We start from the raw sequence: 9,830 nt of genomic DNA on the forward strand, positions 1-9,830 counted from the left end.
CACAAATTCGTCGAATCAGGGTCGTCGTATCTCGTAGAAAACTTAAAGAAATGGCAATAAAAATTCTAGTTTTCGAACCTTTTTCTTTAAACGGACGATCTGTTCAATTTCAGTTTAACTCGCTGCTAGCGTCGAAAGTAATACGTAATAACGTTGAACTCGTCCCCTCCGCGGTTAGACGCTCGGGTTAATTAGCTTCATTAAACTGGACGGCGAATGGGACCCTCTTAGCTTGCACTCGAACAACGTCTTCGTCGACCAACGAAAATCCCAATTGCATCGGAGCCGCTTGTTCCCGAACCTTCAATAATTCCGACATACCCTAGACTCCAGGCGGCTCTTCGTGAAATTTAAGCTTCAACAACAACGTGAAACAGTTGCTATAATTCGAGATTATTAAAATTGTTAACATTCCGTGAAATGTCACGAGGTCTCAACCTTCGTACTCATCGATGAATCGATTTAGCATCGAATCCAGCCACTGTCATCGGAGAGCGCTATATTTGGATTCTTTTCGCGAAAGGGAACATGAAAGCTCGGGCGCCACGGGAGTGGGCGTCGGACGGGAGATTAATTTTCAGAAAATGGTACGCCCGCGTACGCGTGTGGGTGCAATCGCGTCCCTAGGTAGAGAGAGATATACACGTGCGTCGATTCTATACAAGGAGCGAACTATAACACCGCGGCGCCCACGAATCGACGCGCCCACGTCGATTTTCACTACTTTGGATACCGGATGCATGCACGAAAACGACAGTATTATTCTTTTACGTCGAAACGACCCTTCAGCCTCGTCCCACCACGTTTCGTAAAACGTTTCTCAATTCCCTGTTCCCGGTGGAAAATGATCTATACGAATGTTTCGTAAAGATGAAAGAAATCCTATTTGTACAGATTTATGACACACTCTGAAATACAATTTGTACGAACACTCATACAAGTGTGGTCAGACATGTTTTCATATTACGTGCGCGTACGTAATTTTTGCAGATGTATGCAGATCTACTTTTACGCGGAACAGATATTATTCCGTCTCTTCTCTCTTAATTGCTCAAAGAGAAGCAATAAAGTATCGGATATCTCATCGTTTGATAAGAGAAACGATGTGCGGGAGTGTAAAACGTGGAGGTTTTCTCGTAGAGATTCGCAACACGGTTCTCTTTCTCGTTTACACTTTTGAACAGCGGAACCGAACAAACCGCACGTGTGCGTCTAAATATATATTCGCACACGAGGCACGTGCTGCACCGCCTCGGACTCGGTGCATCGCGCCACGATGATCCGAGGAAAGCACTCGCCCCGGTCTCGAAAACACTCGGTGAACAGAAAAAGAGTTTTGCAGAAAAAATAATTTGTCTTTCTTACGACGGCGCAGTTTCTCGAGATTAAAAGTGCGAGGGAGAAGTGTCGTTGGCCTCGAGAATTATTATTAAAACTCGCAGACTGCGGCTGTCTCGAGCGACGCTTCAGATCGCCAAAAGCGTCGACGTGTAATTCTTCGTGAACCGCAAGAACGCTTCAGCTTTTTTCGACGTAGCTGTCGCACGAACCCCAGCATTATTTTTTTCGTAACAACGAAATATCGACGTCGATTCGTTTTCTAAACGTTCTAATATTTCATCGATGAAAGATATTAAATGCACAGCTCCTCTGGAGTTTGTAGAACCATTCACTTTTCCAGCCGCGTTTGCGTGCAAGTCATCGATATTAATATTTTACGATCGCATAAACGAAATGGCCCAGAACAAATGGGCTTTGATGAAGTCGAAGAAGCAGTGCGAGCGCGAGATCCGCACGCACGTGTCTGACCAGTGCCGTCCCGATCTACTTAACCGCAGGCTATTTCGAGACGTGTACAAACAAAGAAATCATGCTTCTACTTCAGAACGGTTTCCCGAAGTACTACACCTCTTACAGTTCAGTAAAATGGTTACAGGGTGGACCGGAAATCCTAGTACAACCGGGCAGGGGATAATTCTATGTTAAAGGAGAAGAAAATATTTTGGTATAACATTTTTTATCCGGAGTTCCGTTTTTGTGAAAATCGACTTCAAAGTTCAACTAAACGATTTATGCTTGTGGCAATGGGATTATAATTGCAAGCTCTCAAAGCAACCAACATATTGACATACTTCCGATTGGAATATCTTACCATAGCTTAATGATGACTTAATCAGACGAAAGTCAATGAGAAGAAACGAACTACTTTACAAGAAGCCAAGAATTTAATACAATTTTTGACGCGTTTTGAGAAGGCAATTATAGTTTTTAACTAATAACTTAAGGGCATAAGTATGTTAGTACTTTTCTGCAGAGCATAAAGAATTGCATCAATCGATGTAATCAAAAACATAGGTTCCTATATAAAAAAAAAGGATGCGGTTGCATTTTTCCGGTGCACCGATGCACAAAAGTGCATAAAATTATTTGCATGCACCATCTAATACCATTTAACTCTTACCTATTATATTTTTTCTATTTCCAACCGTTTAGAAGCTACAGCTTGTTGCACTTCCGTGGAACACCCTGTAGACATATATTATTTTCTACTATGAATCAAAATTGATATGTCCGAAATTTCCCAGAGAAACTATTCTAATAATAAAAAACTTGATATACGAAAAGAGAACAGTGTAAGTGTGCTAGTATAATTTGCAAACTGAATGCGGTGTCGTACATTTCGAATGCAAGGCGACTACTTTGATCGTTCTCTTCCGGCAATTATATCTACTACTTGTCCCCTCGTATGCCGCTAGACTAACGAGTACGTGAAACTCCCTGTCTCCAAGTTCAGCAAAAGAAGATCTGCGAACTAATTCTTCGATTCGACATGAAATTAATATAAAATTTATTCATGAGCAAAAGTTTCTGATATTTTCTTACTTTCTGCTCTTTGACGACTGATTTGATGACGACGACAAGCGAGAGCGTAAGTGCAGAGGAATCGTCGGTGGCTGAGATGTTATCTGAAATTTGCGTGGCACAATAACGGCGCGACGGCGGCGGCGGGGCCCGTCGTCCGAGTGCACATTGCTTCCATTGTAAACGAAACTTTCTATCATTGTTTCCGCGCCCGGGTTCGCAGACTTCCTCTAACTAGGCTGCGTGTCGCTGCGCGGAAAACGCGAACGCTTTCCCATCCGACGGGATATTATCGACGTTTCCATGCAATAAAACTGTATCAGGGAATTCTCACCGTTTCGGTTATTACCGCCTTCTATTATTCCTCAGACAAAGAAAGCAAGAGCGACGACCGAATCATTTGCCAAAAATCAACACGAAACGAGATCAGTGCTCCAACAGAAGAAAGAATAGTCGAACTAAAATTATATGAAATTTCTTCCCAACGATTGAATCGTTTACAGAATTTGAGATGAAATTCAACTGGAGGACGAATTAAACTGAAATCACTTACATGAAAGATCGTTTGAAAAGTAAACCAAACTTCTTTCGCTGATAAATTCGTCAGACAGGAAGAGAGAACTATTTTTCAAAGAGGATAGAAATTCATAATGCCAGCCTCCAACGAGCGGGCGCCTTGTTTGTGCCATTCTTCATCAGGGTGCACCAACGCGCGGAGTTCCAACATACTTTTTTGTCGATGCACACAGCGTGCAGCCATAACAGAGGCGACACAATGTTCCAGCCATCGAGAACACCGCGACGCCCGTCGTCTAACGAGCCTTCCGGTAATTACGTTCACACCGTGCAGACTCCGTCAATTCTATCTGAGTCCACGATCCGACAGATATTTCTATTATTACTACACCGCACGTTATTGCGCCTATTGTGCGTCGTTACCATTGTCCACGTGAAATTGCTATTACAATATTAGAGAAAAAATTATTATCATTACTGAACGACCACGATTATTCGGTATAAAATTCCTGCGTGCCGTTAAATAATATTTTTAATATAAAGAATTTCTGTTGAGCAAATTTTAATTGCACCGCGAAGAGAGAGAAACATAAAATAATACTGAGAAAATTTGCTAAATTTTCGTCGGTTTACGTAGAGGATCGAGAGCAGAAGGGTTTCTTTGAAGTCGCGGTTCGTGTGTTCATCGTGCGTGCACGGCGTAAATGGCCACGTGCCTATCCAAAGAGAACAATAACCGCGAAACGCAACGCAGTACGTATTCCTTTCCCCTTTTCCCATTCCCTCCTGTCGCTCGTGCCGGTGCCGATCCGCATGAACAAGTAGCCCGGCGACCACGAAGACAGCCTCCTCCTCGCGGGGAGGAGGCCTTCGACGAAACGAACACGCCGGACGATCGTTATTGCCCGGATGAGAGTAATTTCAAGGTTCGAGGAGGAGTACTTCTTAAACTCGGCCGGAGAGAGCCAGCGAGCGAGGCGAAAGGGAATTTCGTTTGCCCTTGCCTCGAGTGCAATTGCCGGAGATTAATGAAGTAGCTTCCTTTTTCGAATTTCTATTTTTGAACCTACTACATCCGCGCTACAATGGTTCCTCGAACGTCGCATCTCTCTTTTGTCTCCCTCTTATAACTCGTTTCTACTAATTCTATTTCAAAAGGAATAAATGTGGTACGATCGGGAGACAAGGCGTGTAGTCGTTACTTAAGCATCATTTGGCTGACGCATGTGAGTAAAACAAAGAAATTCAACGACGGGTTTAATTAAAACATAACGGAATTAGCTGATTTTATTTGGAAAAAATCCTCGCTCACAGTTGCAGGGATCCACATTCATTCGGAACGGGAGAGCTTGAACAAAAGCTTCGCCCATTCGCGAGGTACGATTAACGTTCACCTGGTGGTATCTACCGCACGCTCGCGCGAGAGAAGAGTGGCGAGTTCTACTACATAAATATTGTACGTACGAATATTCAAGCGGCGCGAGGACGAACGACGATATAATTAATAGTTGTTCTCGTTACAGTAGAAACACCGTCTGTTCTCCTTCATATATTTTTTCTTTATACACGTTTCCGCTTCTTCACACTGATCGTTACGATTCTCGATTATTATCTATACGGGAAAATCGGTGACACCAAGAACGATCTATCTTTGATATCAAGTAATTAACGTTCTAAGCGCGATCGGAAACGATAATCAAAATCAAAATATTACAGTTCCTTGCTCGATGAAGGGAGAATTTATTTGAAAGTGGCACGCCTCGTTTATGGTATCACCGATTTATTTGTCACTCCTCCCGACTCGTTTAATTGATCTATCGGTTATCCGTTACGCATTAATTATACATAAAACAGCGATCTATCGTCCGATCGAGAAGCACGAGATAAAATATCGAAAGGTAATAAAACACAACAAGGGCAAGTATATAATATACGATAGAATTTTTGAACGACAGTCGATATGAAAAACAACAACCATACGTTCGACAGACGCTCGGTCGACTTCCCGTTTCTGTCCCGTAGAAAAACGCTGGTCAGAGTTTAATTAGATCATTACTGATATGTCGATCAGTCGTTTGACCACCGTGACCGATGCTCAAATATTTCACAAAACAATTATATCGCGAATAAAACATTTAACAAAACATAACTACGTTCTTTTATACAATACATATAATTCTCCGCTGAATCGATTAATTAAACTTGTGCTAATTCAATTACTTCGAGCAGCGTTCTTATTCATATCAACGTAACACCTAAGTCCTAATCGAATTTAATTATCAATGCTTCTGTCAAAAAGCACCAAAAGGATTCTTACTTCATTTTCACTCTCACAAATCACATTGGCTAATAATAATCGACTCTGTCGACGCAGCAACGTCAGAACACGCTGAAGCCTCGGGACGATTGACTCCCGGAGCGACCAGAAATGTGACCATCCACTGTCCAATTTCATTTCCTACTTCGGTCGAACTTCAAGACGAACGAATTAATCACGCTGGCTATTAAAGTAACACATCATAACCAGCGATTCTCCACGCGGGATTAGGAAGTCCTACGAAAAACGTTACAGCCTGCGTGTCGTCTATGTACAATACAACGTGTCCTTACAAGTGTATAAACGTTCTATTTGGTGTACGCTACACGTACATACCTCGTTACCACGTCCACACACACACACTCTCTCTCTCTTTCTCTTGGTTTCTCAAATAGTATGTAATTCTCAGCTCGACTAGCATCGTCACTCCTTACGGCCGTCTTACACAATTTCTCTTTATTCACCTCCGTTCCTTTCTTTTTATACACAGATACATGCACAGGCGACGAAAAGCGCGGATATTGCGCGCTCTCGTCGCGACGCTCTTCTGGTCGTCGAGGACCAGGACAGGCCGCTAATTAGAGGCCGTGGGTAATTAAGACGTTGACGATATCGGTGCCGCCGGAAATCTCCGGCAACCGGGTTAAGACTTCCTAAACGGGACCGAACGAAACCGTCCTGATGAATCCTCGTCCGTGACCTTACGTCGATTTCACGTGTGCAACTCTCCGATCAAATGATACGTCGACGCGAGTAAAAGACGAATTCGATACGTTTCCCGATTTAATTTATTTCTGTCATCTTGTTTGACGAGTGAAATGGGAGACAGGCGAGACTCGAAGACACGCGTTTAGGGGAGAGAAAAGTTCGGATGAAACTCAAGGAGAGGATGCTCGTAAAGACGATTGGACGCGGAAGAAGCGGAGGAAAAAGCGACGGGCGTTCGACGTCCATCAATACTCGCGACGCGCGTTCTACCGTGCGCTCGGGTTGCAGAAGAACCGTGTCTACGAACACGTCGAACATCCCGGGCAACAAAGTGTGAAGAAACTGGTTCCATTTCGCACGCCTAGCACTCCTATCGTCGCTGAACTTCGCTTCGACGTTGTTTAGGACTTTTACACAAGAAACACATTTTCCACGGCTCTATGAATATTGACGACCCCAATAAATTCCTCTGGAAAAACTGACGCTCTGTGACACGATGGAGCGATGAATCACTCATAATCCGACACTGATATCCACTCACATTCATAAGTCGCGAAAAACCAAGAAGCGTATTATGATATATGCACGTAAATATTTTTTTTTTTAATTTATCAGACTTAGTATATCTCATAATTAAGATCAGAATATGTATCATAATTAATCTGATTTATGGACATATGAATTCGTTTTAAAAACTGCCCGATAAGTTATGAACAGTGATGCATATCAGATAAGCGGAATCGTTGAATCTTCGAAATCGGAAACAGGAAAGATGCTACAGGCTTGTTTCCTTGGAATAATGCTTGCTCGTCTGATGGCACACCATCGACCAGGATCGTTTCCTGTTTCACCGAGTCGCTCGTTCCGTTTCATGCATCGGTGATGCATCTTTATTTCCTCCATCCCCTCGCGTCCCGCCGTTGTACACGGTGACACGACCTCGCGGCCATTCCTCCATCGCGTTTTCCTTTATTCATCGTCTTTTTATCGCCGGCTGTTTTAGCGAGTATTCAAAAATCGCGTGACCACCTCGCGTTTCCTTCAACGATAAATCACGCGCCGCGCACCGTAGCTCGGTGCGCCTTTATTGATTTCGAGATACGCGTTAAGACGGTCTGTTATCCGCGGGATTCCAACCCCTTTCCTCGAGGATTTGTAAAATCGATGAGAGCAGAGAATTATAATGGTATACGTGCATTCGTTAAACATGGTAACATTCATTCATAGATCATATTATTACCGATTTGTTTTTCTGGAGTATATTATTATAATTCATAGCAATCGACGGTATCTTTGAAGCAGCAGTTCTCTTAGCAATTTCCGGGGTGTCGACAATTCTCGTTTAGCCGGGTTCTCGATTTTCTACGAAGCGGGGTATGGTTCTGATTCCACCGTCGTTGTTCCGGCTAACGAACGCGTGCATACATCGTTTCGCCGCAAACCACGATTTCCGGTCTCGAGTTGTTGCCCTGTGTCGTCTCTCTCTCCCGGCTTAATATCGATCCATGGCAGCGCAATAAATAACGAGTCAAATTGCCTCGTACGACTTCCCGTGCGCCAGATTCACGTGCGCCCCATCCGCGCTCCCGGAAAACAAAAAGCTGCATCGTTCTCGGGAAAAGCTGCGCTCTCTTCCATTCTCTACTTCCTCTACTTCTTCCCTCCTCTAGTTCCCCCGAACACTCCCCTATTCTATTTTCCGAATGTATCGTCCGCTCTTCCAGATTTACTCTTCTATACTCGACAGAAATATTCTTCTTATTTCTCCGCGCTTAAAATCTTTCGAACCGATACTCGTTATTAAACCGTGGATTTTATGCTTGATACAAAAGTTCGATACGCAGAAAATATAAAGAATGCACGTAACGCGTAAGTATATATGAGGAAATCTCAATTTACGTTTCACAAAATTGCATAAAAATCCGCGGTCTACTTATTTTCTGAATCTGAATTTTCCTCTAACGAAGGAAATCGATGGATTATTTTCTTCATTAGAAAGGGAAAGTATGGAATTCGTGCGGAGAAGGGTCGACCACGAGAACATCGAACGAAGTCAGAAGTTTTCGCTCCTCGCCGCGTCCGAGGGTCGGGAAACGGACTAACTTTTCCAGCGAACATGCTTCTAATTAGACCGAGCAATTCTTATCCGATTAACAACCACCGATGGTGACTTTCCTCTTCAATCGATGCACGAGCCATCGCAAAAGAAATACGTAGATTAAGACTGGAATTTATAATCGTTTCTCAGTTTTCAGTTCTCAACTGCTTATTGCAATTTTATTGAAATGACTAAACCTACCACAATGATTGTAGACAGTTCAATGAAATTTCAAAAATCCTAATCAATAATGAAATAAAACATATATCGTTTGATTTTCATTAATCATGTATCACGAAATACATAGATATGCAATAAGCAGTTGAGAACTGAGAAACGACTATAAATTCGGGCCTAAACAAATCTCTAATAATTATTATCGCTAATAGCTGCTGACTCTCGTCATCGGCGATCTGCATATTTCGAGGAATCAGTGGCGTCCGATAAGGACTGCTCGCACCGGAAGTTGCACACGTCGAAGGGACAGTTAAGTATAAAGTATCTACTAGTAAGGAACACGAGCACCTTGCGCTTTGAGCTCTACCCTCCAAATTAACGTCGAACCTATTCGTCGTTCACAAAATTCCGATAGACTGTATGCGAACTCGTGAACGTTTGATGATCATTCAACAATGATTCCAAGGAATAATTTATATAAATGTAACAATAAAAAACATCGATTGCAAAAAGATTACGTACCCTTTCCTGAAGATATGTCTCCGATCAAAAGCTCAAAACGATCGGTCCTGGTTCTCGATTCTCTCCCACAGCAGAAATACGCATTCGCCTGTTCACGCGTGCACGTGGTTGAACAGGAAACCAGGGAAGGATAGGGGTCGTTATCACACATGTACATTTTTTTTTCTCCTCTCTTACAAAAAAGGTTCCGTCCATCGGGAAGAAGCCGCGACAATCTATTTGCGCGGTTATTTTTCTTTTGTTCTCTCCTTACACGGTATAAAGGTGCAAAAAATTGGCGAGGCACGGTCGTCGCCGGGACGCCTAGGTCCACGATCTCACCTCGAGCGCTACGAATCGCGGACTACCATACACCTACGTCTTCGCTAACGCGATCGTCTCACAGTAAACTAACGCGGTTCCTCGCGTGGCAAAAATTCTCCTTTTTTATTCACGTATACGACAGTGATAATTAAAATCCTGATACGAACGAAACGACCAAATGATTGATAAAAGACAATCAGTTTTTAATTTAATTTCAATACTTTAAGTTTTTCTTCAATTTCAATACTTGTATTAAGGGAGTTTACTTGATAATTTAATTAACGATAAGATTTAGTTAAAATTTTACATGGGCTTTCGTTTGCATAT

This window comes from Ceratina calcarata, unplaced genomic scaffold, assembly GCF_001652005.2.
Source record: "Ceratina calcarata isolate Rehan_Ccalc_2016 unplaced genomic scaffold, ASM165200v1 scaffold48.2, whole genome shotgun sequence".
NCBI classification, from domain to species: Eukaryota; Metazoa; Arthropoda; class Insecta; order Hymenoptera; family Apidae; genus Ceratina; species Ceratina calcarata.